At 47.8% G+C, this 14,489-nt stretch overlaps 1 long non-coding RNA gene across 1 annotated transcript in view; it reads left to right on the top strand.

Annotated features, from left to right (window-relative positions):
* LOC142495399 (uncharacterized) overlaps window positions 1–12,027 on the top strand; it is a 31,257-nt gene extending 19,230 nt beyond the window's left edge. The window contains exons 3-5 of the long non-coding RNA XR_012801729.1: window positions 1,180–1,251; window positions 1,350–1,406; window positions 11,174–12,027. This is a non-coding gene — a long non-coding RNA (uncharacterized LOC142495399). The remainder of the gene's footprint in view (window positions 1–1,179; window positions 1,252–1,349; window positions 1,407–11,173) is intronic.
* The last annotated feature ends 2,462 nt before the right edge of the window (window positions 12,028–14,489 follow it).

Genomic DNA, 14,489 nt, shown 5'->3' with positions numbered 1-14,489 from the left:
AGATTAACCCCTAGTTGGAACACGGTCTGGCAAGGATAAAGAGGGATGTCTGGGGGAAGTCCTGAGACCCTCCTAGACCCCTTGTAAAAATCCAGCAACTATATGAGCCAGTGAACCTGGCAATGAGATGCGAGTGTTCCCAAGATGGCAGTTTCCCATCATGCCATCTTGGGAACACTCGCATCTCATTGGCTGAGTGACGTCACGGCCGGTTTACTTCCGGTATTTCAGGGGATTGTGCACGAGTAACGTTACTCTTTGAGAAAGCCCATTTCTTGGGTGAAACGCGTTAGAGGCGCAGGGGTTTGTCACCCCTCCTCTTGTTTTTATCCATGTTTGAATAAAGTATTTTTACAGCCCAGTCCAGCCTCTGCAACCTTTTTCTGCACCGTAGTGCCCGCTGATTCACCTCTCCCCTCGGTAAGGGTGATTTTGTCTTGGATTTGTTCTGTGTTTAACACTGCAGTGCTGCTTTTATTAAAGATAACAAATTCCTGGGAGGCTTAACTGGGAGCGATTTACAGGCCCAGCAATATGATAGGAGACTGCCCTAAAAATCTAATCTGTGCTGCTTTATTTAAATGAAAACTTTGCTTTGGGCATTTTAACAAACCAGTTATGCTGTCTACAGGTATTATTCAGTTATTTTTACTTTTGCACATATCTGTGCAAATCGGGACAGTATTGGGTAAACTGGGAGACTGGGCATCTTTATGCTTTACAGAACTGTCACAAATCAGTGAGTTTTGCAGGTTCTGGGGCACAAATGGCATTTGCATGGAAAAGTATTAACCTTAAACAGTGGGACTCCATTAAAAGTATATGAGGCTGCTTACGCTAATAATTCAAATTAGGGAGACTCACAGAAATTCAGTACGAGTTGACAATTCTGGCTTTATAGTAAAATGTAGCACAGGTAACGACTGTTTGTACTGGAGGGACCTTCACATCCCTGAGGCTCTAACAAGGCAAATACAATGTGGCAAATGACCTGGATTATTTTGGATAATTATTTTCACCATTGTAAACAGGTGCTATATGTGAACAAAAGTCACCATTCAACACCTAATCTTTTCACAGTCTGATATTTAGTTAAGATCAATGAATAAGAGGGAGCTTTTCCGCTGTTTAATTTTTGTGGATGAAATCCTTACCCATGTGTTTTGTCTGTGTGGATAGTCCTCCTCTCCACAGAAGCAAGGGGTGAAGGGTCGTTCCAAATCCACTGAGGAGATCCAGCAAGCAAAGAAGGTGAGTGTGCACACTGACATAATTGGACATTATTAACAGAAGGCCACCATAAAATTTCCATCTTGTTTACTGATTTTTTTTTTCCATTTCCCTTTAAGGCTTTTCATACACCCCAGAAATCTCTTCCAAGTACAGGAGAAGAAGGCAATGTACAGGTAAGTTACATGTGTAATCAACATTATGGCCCAAATCTTGATGTCTATGCTGCATTTTATACTCTTGACCACTCTCTTCTTCTTCCAATTCTATTTAGCTCTGTGCTGTGATTTGTCCCTTTCTCTCTCTACACACTATCACTTGGTGACCTAATCAACTCCTTTCACTTTAGGTTTTACCTCTACGCAGATATCTATCCACCCCTAACCTCAGAACTGCAATCCAATAACTGCCTCTATATCCTAGTGCATTGTGCTCCGTCTCCTTAAACTTAATATGTCTAAAACTGAGCTGGTCATATGTTCTCCTAATATCTCCCTTTGCCATCGCATTAAATGGAAAACTATCTATCCTGTCACCAAAGCATGTCCCCAAGGTATGACATTTTACTCTTCCCCTTCCATTCACATTCATGCTCTGGATAAAACACGTTGCTTCTTTCTCCGTATCATTGGCAAGATCCACTCTTTCCTCTGTCACTCTATTGGTAAAACTCTAGTCTAATGAATGCCCTTATCCTCTCCTGTCTGAATTATTGTAATTCACTATAAATTGGATACCATTGTCAGGATTATTGTAACATACTGGTAATTGGGCTCCCTGTCTCTCAACTTTGTTTCCTTGCTCCATTCTATCCACAATTCTGCTGCTAGAATACTTTCACTTTCTCCCAGAACTGTCTGCTCTTCTCTTTAAATCCATCAACCATCTTCCCATCAAGATCTGGATCACCCACAAAGTTCAGCTTATTAGCTTCAAGACTCTCCACTTATGTACTCCTCCCTACACATAAACTTTGATTCTGATGCCCCTGCTTGTCTCCTGCACTCTGCTCATAACTGTCTCCTTTACACCACTTCCACCTCCACTGCTCTCTCTCGCCTTAAACCTTTTGCCCTCACTGCTCTTTACCCAAGGAACTCCTTCACACTCCATATGCGCCAAGCCCCTTCTCTCCCTACCTTTAAGTCAAACCTAAAAACACTTTCTGAATGAAGCATTTGAATAACCTGGACCCATGGCTAGGGTCCCGCACCCACACCCACTCCCACCAACCATTATGACCACCCACTGCCGTCTACTGCACTTATTCCCTCACCTGCTTTCTCTGTAAGTCTCCCATCATACCACGTAGATTGTCGTCGCCATACCCCCTCCCAGAGCAGGAATTTCCGTTCCTACTGTCTGATTTTGTTTATTGCACTTATTGTACTATAATTTCCTGTATTATATTGTTTCTTTTTTGATGTGCTGCGTACATTGTTGACATTTGTATGTCAAGCTTTCTAAGTAGAAAAATGACATAAAGGAACTTGCATACAAACAAAATGTTGGAATACTTTGCATTGGCCATATTGTGAAACAGTACAGATGTAGCACATGTTATTTCTCCTGCTGGCGCATTGCAGCTAGACATATACAACGCATCAACCCTTCTGGTGCATTATCACTAGACAGGACAACGCCCTTCTTAAAATGACCAATTGTGCCTGACATGTGCTAATTGAGCTGGTTGGGCTGAATTTAATTCAGTCAGGTGACTTGTTAGACCTATATAGCTAGAGACACACTGGGGAAGCAGCAATGCAGGGGCAAGCAGCATTTTTAAAGTAGCTTGCAGTGTGGAGTTGAACAGGGAGTTCAACAGGAGTGAAACAAGTGCACAACACCTACTGGCCCTGATTCTTGGATTTTGAACTACGCTGGAAAGGAGGACATTGTCTATCCCAGACTGCACATCTAAGCACTAAAGTGTTGCTGCCATGCCGCCAATACTGTTTTTATTTGTTTTGACCACACTTCTTCTTGTCAAAATACGTACTTCTTTCTACCAGCCTCATTATGTCTCTAACTCTATTCATATACCCTATTTCCTCAAATCTAAGACGCACCTTTTTTTCGATTTTCACATATCTGAAATCGGAGTGCGTCTTAGAATCGATGTATTAAAAAACTACAGTACAAACCCCCTCTTTTCACTTACAGTACCGACACACTTTATTCGAGTGTGGTCGGTACCGCAAGCCGGGAAATCTCCCGGCTTGCTAGTGGCCGCCCCTCGGCGTGCCGCGCGTCATAGACGCGCGGTCACGCGTCTTCGGGAGCGTGCGCCCCCTGCACGCGCGTCCAGGGGCTCCCCGAGGGAGCCCTGGTGTCCCGCGATCGCGGGACAGCGGCAGGGGGTTCCGGGGGACCCGGCGGACCCGGCAGCGGTAGGGAGAGCGCCCCGATCGGAGCGCGCTCTTCCGCTGCTTCGGCGCGCGCCCGTCACTCTCGGGCGCGCGCCAGGCTACTGCTGCGGCAGAGAACGGGCAAATGCTCGAATAAACTCTGCCGCAGCAGTAACATGTTTCAGGATGTCAGCGGAGGATGAAGCGGGCGGGCGGCAGCAGGAGAGGTCCCATGTCTGCAGATGGTTTTAGATGGACAGCGGGCGGGAGTGTGGTGGCAGCGGCAGGACAGGTCCCAAGTCTGCATGTAAATGAAGATAAGAAGACAGCGGGCGTGCGGTGGCGGAGGTGGCTAATAGATCATAATAGCAGGAGCAGAGTGGCATAGGGGAACGGCTTGGGAGGTGCACACTGTAACACCGGAAGTTGACCGGTGTCTGACTTCCGGTTATAGTGTGTACCTCCCAAGCCGTTCCCTTATGCCGCTCTGCTCCTGCTCAGCTCTCCTGCTATTATGATCTCCTGCCGCCGCACCCACCGCACGCCCGCTGTCTTCTTATCTTCATTCACCTGCAGACGTGGGACCTCTCCTGCCGCCGCCGCCCGCTTCATCCTCCGCTGACATGGGACCTCTTCTGAAACATGGTAAGTGAAAAAGTAATTTTCCTCGATTATAAGGGCCAAATCGATGGTGCGTCTTACAATCGAAGGCGTCTTACAATGGAGGAAACACGGTATCTCCATCTCTCCTTCCTTCACCACTTCTCAGTTCACATGAACTCCTTTCTTACCTGAGCACTCTAACACTACACAGCTATATCCCCTGCACTAAAACACACCCCTGCAAATCAGCTTCACACATTCTATTTCTATTCATGCTTCTTCTCCTTGCTTCTGGGGATATCTCTCCCAATCCTGGTCCCTGCCTTATTTTAACATGCTCTCATCCTCGCGTGCCAATTGCAACCTCTACTCATTCTGGTGTCAACCCCTCTAACCTCATACCCATCCCCTGCCACCCTCCCTCCTCTCTCCCTTTCTCTAGTTGCCCTCTGGAATGCTCGCTCCCTTTCTAGCAAGTTCCTCTCTGTGCATGACTTATTTTTCTCTCAATCTCTGCTTCTCTTTGCTATAACTGAGACCTGGCTCACTCAGTCTGACTCTGCTCTGGAAGCTGCCCTCTCTTATGGTGGCCTTTCTTTCTCCCACACTCCACGCCATGATGGCAGGGGTGAAGGCGTGAGGCTCCTGCTCTCCTCTATCTGCCGCTACCGTACCCTTCCAATACCTCCCTCTCTGGATTTTCCCTCCTTTGAGGCTCACACTGTCCAGATTTTCTCTCCTCTCCCTGTCCATGTGGTGGTCATCTATCGCTCACCTACCTCTACTCATCCCCCTTCTGTCTTTCTCTCTCACTTTGAATCCTGGCTCTCTTTCTTTCTCTCCTCAGACTCCCCTGTTCTTCTCCTTGGGGACTTCAACTGCCATATTGATGACCCCTCTCTCCCTTGGGCTTCCTGCTTTCTCTCTCTAACCTTTTCTTTTGTCCTTCAACAGTGGACTGCAGCCAGCACCCACAAGGATGGCCACTACCTAGATCTGGTTTTCACTAAAAAACTTCTCTCTCTGATTTCTCCATTTCCCCTTTTCCTCTCTCTGACTATCACCTCATCTAATTTTCTCTCTCTTGTTTCTTCCCTTCTCCACCTCCATCTACCCCATGGTTCTGCAGAGACCTGCGCTCTATTAACCTACCAGCTTTTGATTCCACTTTACACTCCTCCCTCTCCTCTCTCAACGCTGCTCCAGACCCTGAAAACCTGGTCAGGAACTACAACTTTGCCCTATCCTCCTCTCTTGATCTACATGCCCAGCTTTCTCTCTGCCGTTTTCGTCCTTTGAACCCCAGACCCTGGCTAAATTCCCAAACGCACAGGCTGCGTTCCTGCACTCGTTCCTCTGAACGCCTTTGGAGGAAATCTCACACTCTCACAGACTTCCTTCACTACAAATGTATGCAATCCTGTTTCAACTCTGCCCACTCTCAGGCTAAACAAACCTACTTTTCTTCACTAATAAACACGCACCAGTCTAATCCACGCTGACTCTTTTCTGTCTTTGACTCCCTACTCAGACCACACCCTGCTGCTTGTTCTTCTTCCTCCATCTCACCTCAGGACTTTGCCAACTATTTCAAAGAAAAGGTGGAATCCATATGTCAGGCCATCCCCACTGTATCCTACCCCATCCTACACCACCTCTTCCTAACTCTCCTCCTGCATTCCTTTACACGCTGTCACGGAGGAGGATGTGTCGTTGCTGATCTCCTCTTCTCCCTCTACCACTTGCCCTCTTGACCCCATTCCCTCCCATCTCCTAAAACCCCTTGCTCCTACTATAATCCCTACGCTCACACACATTTTTAATTCCTCCCTCTACTCTGGTACCTTTCCCTCTTCCTTTAAACATGCAACAGTCATGCCATTACTCAAAAACAGCAACTTGACCCTACCTGTCTTTCTAACTATCAACCTGTCTCCCTCCTGCCTTTTGCCTGTAAACTCCTTGAACGTCTTGTATTCTCTCGCTTGCTCCACTTTCTCAACACCTATTCTCTCCTAGACCCTCTACAATCTGGCTTCCGCACTGCTCACTCCACTAAAACAGCCCTCAGTAAAATAACTAATGACCTCCATACTGCCAAAGACAGAGGTCATTACACTGCTCATATTACTCGACCTCTCTGCTGCATTTAATACTGTTGACCACCCTCTTCTCCTTCACGTTCTCCATACTCTTGGCATTCGTAACAAAGAGCTATCCTGGATCTCCTCTTACCTCTCCCATCATACTTTCAGTGTCTCTTTTGCAAACACCTCCTCCTCCTCTATCGATCTCTCTGTTGGGGTACCCCAGGGCTCTGTCCTGAGACCCCTTCTCTTTTCTCTTAACACACTCTCTCTAGGTGACCTAATAACATCTTTTGGGTTTAAATATCACCTCTATGCTGATGACACACAAATTTACTTTTCAACCCCTGACCTTACACCTGCTGTACAGACTAAAGTTTCTGAATGTCTCTCTGCTATATCATCCTCCGCCGCCTTAAACTTAACATGGCAAAAACTGAGCTCCTCATACTTCCTCCTAAACCTGGCCCTAGTTCCTCCTTCCACATTACTGTTGGAAGTACTATCATTTACCCAGTAGCCCAAGCACGCTGCCTAGGGGTCACACTCGACTCCTCTCTCTCATTCTCTTCCCACATTCAAAAGGTAGCAAAAAGCTGCCGTTTTTATTCCTCCGCAATATTACCAAGATACACCCTTTTCTCTGTTGCTCGACTGCAAAAACTCTGACACAGACCCACATTCTCTTCCGTCTCGGCTACTGTAACATCCTGCTGTCTGGCCTTCCTGCCTCTGACCTGTGTCCCCTACAATCTATCCTAAATGCTGCTGCCAGAATCACTCTACTCTTTCCTAAATCTGTCTCAGCGTCTCCCCTGCTGAAATCCCTCTCCTGGCTTCCTATCAAATCCTGTATCACACTCCTCACTTTTAAAGCTTTACACTCTTCTGCTCCTCCTTACATCTCAGCCCTAATTTCTTGCTATACACCATCCTGACCCTTGTGTTCTGCTCAAGGATGTCTTCTCTCTACCCCTCTTGTATCTAAAGCCCTCTCCCACCTTAAACCTTTCTCACAGCTCTGGAATGCCCTTCCTCTCAATATCCGACTAGCACCCTCTCTATCCACCTTTAAGACCCAACTTAAAACACACTTGCTAAGGCCTCGGCCATGGTTCTGGCAGGCGGGCGGAGGCGCGCTGAGGCTCAGGGAAAGCGGGTGCTTTCCCTGGCCTTAAACAGCGCGCCGTCTGGGGGCGTGTCGGGGCGTGTCAGCGGGTGGGCCAGTGACGTCACGGAGCTGGTTCGCCCTCATTGGGCAAACCGCTCACGTGACCGGCCCTGCGCGCTGGCAAGCGGGAAAAGTAAAAATTTCCCTAAGACCTACGCTTCCGCAAGCACGCGGAAGCGTAGGCGAGCCCCTACTAAAGCCGCTCTCATTGCGGCTGTAGGGGCTCAGTGCCGAGCAGAAGCGCGCCTCTGCCCGCAAGCACTAAACATGGACGCGGCCTTAGGAAGTAGCTCCATGGCTGATAATTAACAGCTCATACTGTACATTAACCATGGCCCCTTGCAGATGTTCTTACCAGAACGCCCTCCTACTGTCTCGGTACGTTCTCCCTACCAACAAATTAGATTGTAAGCTCTTCGGAGCAGGGACTCCTTTTTGTAAATGTTACTTTTATATCTGAAGCACTTCTCCCCTTTATGTATTACTAGCTGAGAGACCCGGCGTTGCCCGGGATGTTATGTTCCCGCTCCTCTCTCTCTCCTCTCCCCTTCCCCCTCTCTCTGTTTGTCCCCCATTCACATCAATCCAGTTCCCCCCCCTTCCTCCTTTACAGCTCTGTTTGTCCCCCTTTACAGCTTCATGCAGTGTGTGTGCGTCAGTCATTGTGTGTGCGTCAGTCAGTCACTGTGTGTGTGTGTGCGCGCGCATCAGTGAGTCTGACGCAGAAACACAAACACACACACACACACACAGACTGACTGACTGACGCACACACACACACACACACGCAGTCATTGTGTGCGTGTGTGTGTGCCTCAGTCAGTCAGTGTGTGCGTGCGCGTCAGTCAGTGTGTGCGTGCGGCAATCAGTCAGTGTGTGTGTGTGCGTGCGTCAGTCAGTCACTGTGTGTGTGTGTGTGCATGGGTGTGGGGGTGTGTGCGCGCGCGCGCGTCAGTCAGTGTGTGTCAGTCAGTGTGTGTGTGTGTATGTGTGTGTGTGTGTGTGTGTGCGGTGTGTGTCAGTGTGTGTGTACGCCAGTCAGTGTGTGTGTGCGCCAGTCAATGTGTGTGTGTGTGTGTGTGTGTGTGTGCGCGCGCGCGTCTGTGTGTGTGTGTGCGCGTCAGTCTGTTTGTCTGTGTGTGTGTGTGTGCGTCAGTCTGTGTGTGTGTGTGTGCGCGTCAGTGTGTGTGTGTGTGTGTGTGCGTCACTCAGTGTGTGTGTGTCAGTCAGTGTGTGTGTGTGTGCGCGTCAGTCAGTGTGTGTGTGTGTGTGTGTGCGTGCGTCAGGGTGTGTGTGCGTGTGGCTGTCAGGGGTTGTGTGCGTGCGGCTGTGAGGGGTTGTGTGCGTGCGTCAGTACGTGTGTGTGTGTGTGTGTGTGTGTGTGTGTGTGTGTGTGTGTGTGTGTGTGTGTGTGTGTGCGCGTGCGTGAGTCAGTGTGTGTGTGTGTGTGCGTGCGTCAGTCAGAGTGTGCATGCGTCAGTCAGTGTGTGCATGCGTCAGTCAGTGTGTGCATGCGTCAGTCAGGGTGTGTGTGCGTGCGGCTGTCAGGGTTTGTGTGCGTGCGTCAGTCAGGGTGTGTGCGTGCGTCAGTCAGGGTGTGTGCGTGCGTCAGTCAGGGTGTGTGCGTGCGTCAGTCAGGGTGTGTGCGTGCATCAGTCAGGGTGTGTGCGTGCGTCAGTCAGGGTGTGTGCGTGCGTCATTCAGGGTGTGTGCGTGCGTCAGTCAGGGTGTGTGCGTGCGTCAGTCAGGGTGTGTGCGTGCGTCAGTCAGGGTGTGTGCGTGCGTCAGTCAGGGTTTGTGTGCGTGCGTCAGTCAAAGGGCAGGCGTGGGGGGGGGGTGAAGGGTAGGGGGGTGAAGGGCAGGGGTAGGGGGGGGTGAAGGGCAGGGGTAGGGGTGAAAGTGAGGCACAAATTGTTGGCAGGAGTAAAATGTCCCTACATACACACACACACACACACACACACACACACACACACACACACACACACACACGACGGGAGTGAGAGGTGGTGGAGAGTGGGACTGCCGCAGATCCGAGGAGGCTGCTTGGCCCCCCAGCGGACTTAGCGGCCGAGAGGTAGCGCCGGGGAGTTAGCGGCAGGGGAGTTAGCGCCGGGGGGGTAAGGGAGCGGCGGGGGGGTAAGGGAGTGGCGGGGGGGTAAGGGAGTGGCGGGGGGGTAAGGGAGCGTTGGCGGCTGGGGTAGGAGGGCCGCGCTTACCCTCCATCCGGGAGCCGGTGCAGGGTGGCGGCGCACGTGGTGGGGATGTTGCGGAGAGGTAAGGGTGCGGCGGTGAGGTAGCGGCGGTGAGGTAGCGCCTCGCTTCCACTCCGTCTTTCCGGGAGCTGGTTGAGAGCGAGGGGGGAGGAGGCTGAAGTTGGCGGCAGGGGCAGGAGGGCCGCGCTTCCCCTCCGTCCGGGAGCCGGTGCAGGGCGGCGCACGTGATGGGGGGACAGGGGGGGACAGAGAGAGAGAGAGTGTGTGTGTGTGTGTGTGTCTCCCCCCTTTGGCCCGTCACTCCGCCTCAGGCCAATGAGAGGTGTGCGGGGGCGGGCGGGCCAAGGGAGCAATCTCATTGGCCTGGCCTAAGGTCCAATCTGATTGCCGCTAGGGACACAGGGAGGGACACAGGGAGACACATACAGACATAGCCACATACGACGCTTTCAGAAATATATAGTAGATTTATATGATTGTCACGTATATTACTGCTGTGAAGCGCTATGTACATTAATGGCGCTATATAAATAAAGATATACATACAGTACATACATACGTCCGCCACAGCGTGGCAGTTACGTGTCCTACTTCTGTATGTTAACCTGGATAGATCGTTGACGCAGCTCATGTGAGTTTATTGCCAGATATTTCTTTGTATGCTGGTTCTCTTATACCATTTTGTTTCTTTAACATGTTGTCCAGGAAGGGAATATTCTGGGAGCCTAGGAACCTTTTATTGTAAAGTATTTTTTATTTGTTCTGAAGTGGATTCCTGTATTATTTATTTGTTGCCTCTACTGGGAAGGCGAGCTCAATAATTCTATGTGTTATTTTCAAGCTTTGTAGATGCCAGCTGTGTTGGCGTTAAACTGTTATAGTAACAATATTACATTTAAACTGTAGCTTAGAATATTTCTGAATTGAAGCACATTGCCTAACTATTTCCCAGTGTTTGTAGAGTCGGTAGGTAGTTGCACTGTGCCTGATGTTGAGACATCCTACAAAAGGTAACTGCCTAATCGCTCCTATGATCTCCTTTTAGAAAGATGTACACTGCGCACAATCTTAAACCATCAAAGATAAGAGCATTTTTAAAGTAAATCCTTTTCTACATGTTGCACAATGTGCCATAATTACTGACGTCTCACTATTTTCTGCAGAGCTGAGAATAGTGTGGTTCACTATGGAGGACCCCACGGTTCCAATGCTGTAGGAAAATGGAGGTTGATTAGGTTGGATAGCTCCTTTAAGGCCAGAGTTACAACAGATTCCTCTTTCATGAACTACACAAATATTATTTTACATCAACATTTGTTGGACATAATGAACTACTAAAGGACATTGCAAGTAATTATGTAATCACATGATGGAGCACATATCAATATGCCTTGTCCTCAACTCCTTTAGTCTGGTTTCCCCGTCGTGAACAGTTTGTTTCACAATTTGCTGCTTTCTGTGTCTCACCTTTTACCTTTCCGTTTGACTAACCAAGGTTCTGCATGCTGTATTCCACAGGAGTCCGGAGACACCACAGAACAGCATTCTTCAAAGGAGCAAACACAAGAAGATCAGTCACATCATTGATCTGGTGTAACTTTTGGCAGGAAATGAGAATCGATGTGTTCCTATCTCTTATGACAAGTTCTTTCCACTGGGTCCCTGTTTAAAAGAAATGCTTGTGTGTATGTATCTTTCTTTAGGAACATGCGACTCTGTGTAGATATGAGTGTCTACAAGTGTGTACAAGTATACGTATGTCTGTGAATATGTGTGTGGCTCTACAAGCGTTATAATATTTCTGTTAACCAAACAACTACATTTAAAAAACATGCCCAGTTTCATGTCTTCCTTTTTACAGTGGATGGTACTGGTAGCTGAAAGCATTTACTACGCCCCAAAAACAAACATTAGCCCCTTTGTTCTTTAGAACCCCTTGGGGTGTATGCAACACCAGGTGGCTTTTAAATAATTTAATAACCTGTGCTTTAGTCCCTGTGCCAAATGTACTTTTCTTTGGCATGATCTATTTGTCACGAGTTCATTAGGCAGAGTATATTAATGTCATCTAAAAACTGGCATTTTCAACCAGTAAAAAGAAGCCATGATAAATGGTGTCAATAAATAAATGAAGAAGAAAGAGGTTAGGTGCACTCACTGGATCCATGTACCTGCTTTGGGGAGACCTATAATGTAAGACACATCCTCCAAAAACAGGGAGAAACCGGCACTCCAGAGGTCTTCATACAAAATAGATTTTAAGCCCAGACAAATAGGTGAACCCCCGCAACTGTCTGAAGGTGGTTGGTGTAGGTGCTCCCCAGGTAAGTATCAGTAAACAAACGAACAAAGAGCAGAAACCTAGAATGGGCACTCTCAACACCTGAAGGGTGATATGATGGACACGTTAAAACATATTCTTTATTATCCAAATTAAAATAGTGGGTATTAAAATGAAAATTAAACGCTCCGATCCTATAAGTATGAACACTCAATTAGGTGTTCTTGATCAAACTCGAATACACTGCACTTAAATACTAAATTGTGTACTGCAGTATGAACAAGTGGGTGTGATAGACCACTGTTCAGTGTGAACCAGGGTGCCGCTAACAACTCTACTGTATTAGTGTGTACTAGTATAGAGACCCTGAGATGATAATAAATAGCAGTTTCACATGAAAAGGTGGACCCTAGCCAGGTCTGCCAGTGTGCTGAGTAGCAAGGTATCTGACTAAATAATGCGGGTCCTGGCCAAATGTAGGTATGGCATAATGATGTGGAGTCAAGTTGCTAAAGGTGTAAATGACCAGAACATCAGGGTCTAAACAATATAGCTCAGTTCCACTGGGTATATGATAACCCCTAGATAAAGTGAAGCTGAGTTAAAGGGATCTCAAAAATTGGTCCCATTCCAGCTAAATGTGGAAATGTGAAATACTAGCTATACACACTTAATGCACAAGTAGGACCAAACAGGCAAAAACTCAGTGTAGAGTCTGTTCAGAAACCCCTCAGATGGAGATAAGCCTGCAGATACTATAGTTGCGTTGCAGAAATCCAAAAGGTGATTAGTATCTGTATGGTAAACGGTACTGACCCAACACCAGCTCTGTTGTCAGAGCTGGTCTCTAAAGGATCACTATTACATGAGAGGTAAAAAGGTAAACAAACATGGTAACGGTGTATTACTATACAGCTTACTGCTACTGTGTGACAGATTGAGTAACAGCTCCTGGTTAGCTGAGCTCCCTTTAGATCATCCGATCAGTGTGGGAAACTCCTTTGATAAAAAGCACGCAGCAGTTACTGGCAAACACTGCCGCCAGCTGACTCGCGGGTAGGCATGTGAGTCTTGCGCGTGCACCCATCTGCCGACGCGCACGTTTCGCGTAGCCGCTTCCTCAAGGCAATTACAAAGGGGGGAGGGACCCACCAGAAAGGTGAGTGACTTTATACCCCTGCGCTTATGGTAATTTCGCCCCGTTCACTTAGTACCACCCCTGTGCTTGACGTCAGGATCTTCTGACTGCACAGCAGATGGTGGCATCGGGGGGGTGTATAACCACAATATAAACACTACAGTGCCTCAAAGATTGATGCCTAAGCCATACTGCTGCAGATAATGCTGCAGGCTAGCATGTAGAGGTACTGAGGACTTAATAAAGGTCCTGTGTATTGTGTGGACAAGTGATAGTATCTTCATGTAGGATACGGTGCTTTGTGTATTAGTAACATCCTTCTTAAAACATATGATGTTTAAAATATTATAAAAACACAGATCCTAGGGTTTAACCCATGTCCAGGATAGGAGATCTGGAAACATACAAATGCCCAAAAACCACACGAGGGAGAGGTAGGGAATAAGGGGGGGGGGGGGGAGGGGTGTTTATTGTTGAGGGGAATGGGTTATGCACTGTTTCAAATAAATGGAGAGTAAATGAACCCTTCATTCAAACCTCTTGGGGACAGGGTACCCAGGGTGTATATCCACCTGGCCTCCTTCTTTAGAAGGTCCACATCTCGGTCCCCCTTCCGAATCCCAGGTGAGTATTTATCAATGCCAGTAAACTTAATAGAGTCAGGGTTCCCATTTTGGCAAAAGTTGACGTGCCTAGCTATAGGGGTATCACTTATGTTCCTAATTGTACCCAGATGCTCAAGAATCCTCTGTTTAAATTGTCTCCTGGTCTTTCCTACGTACTTTTTACCACATAGACAGGTGCCCAGGTAAATTACCCCAACACTGACACAGTTGATAAACTTACGTATTGTGTAAGTTCTGGTGTCATCATGGTTGGTAAATGTCTTGGTCACCTGGATATTTTTGCAGGCTTTACACCTCCGACAGGTAAAGGTGCCCTCTGGTTTACAGGTGAGCCAATTACTTGCTTGGGGATCAATGTAGTGGCTGTGTACCAATGAATCCCGTAGGTTTCTAGCTCTGCGGCTAACCATTGATGGATAGCTACACAGTGCCCCTTGTATATCTGGGTCCGCTGTCAGTATGTGCCAATGAATCTCGGCCATAACTCGATGTGGCTCGTGAACTCTTCCATTTCTTCAGAAAATACTATTTCCGACTCCCATCACCCCAGATACAGGTTGGCATATGAGTTCGCGCATTTCGTCCCCATTGCTGTATCCTGTATCTGGTGGTAGTACTTGTTGTTAAAAAGGAATTAGTTATTGGTGAGTACAAACTCAAGAAGACATAAAGCAAACTTATTGTGGGTGGCATGCCACTGTCTTCTTGTGCATAGGAAATGTGACACTGCTGCCAAACCTTACTTGTGCTGTATGCTGGTATACAGGCCTTCTACATTAAGGCTCACCA

Source organism: Ascaphus truei, chromosome 5 (assembly GCF_040206685.1).
Source record: "Ascaphus truei isolate aAscTru1 chromosome 5, aAscTru1.hap1, whole genome shotgun sequence".
NCBI lineage: Eukaryota > Metazoa > Chordata > Amphibia > Anura > Ascaphidae > Ascaphus > Ascaphus truei.
This window is presented reverse-complemented; position numbering and strand designations above follow the sequence as displayed.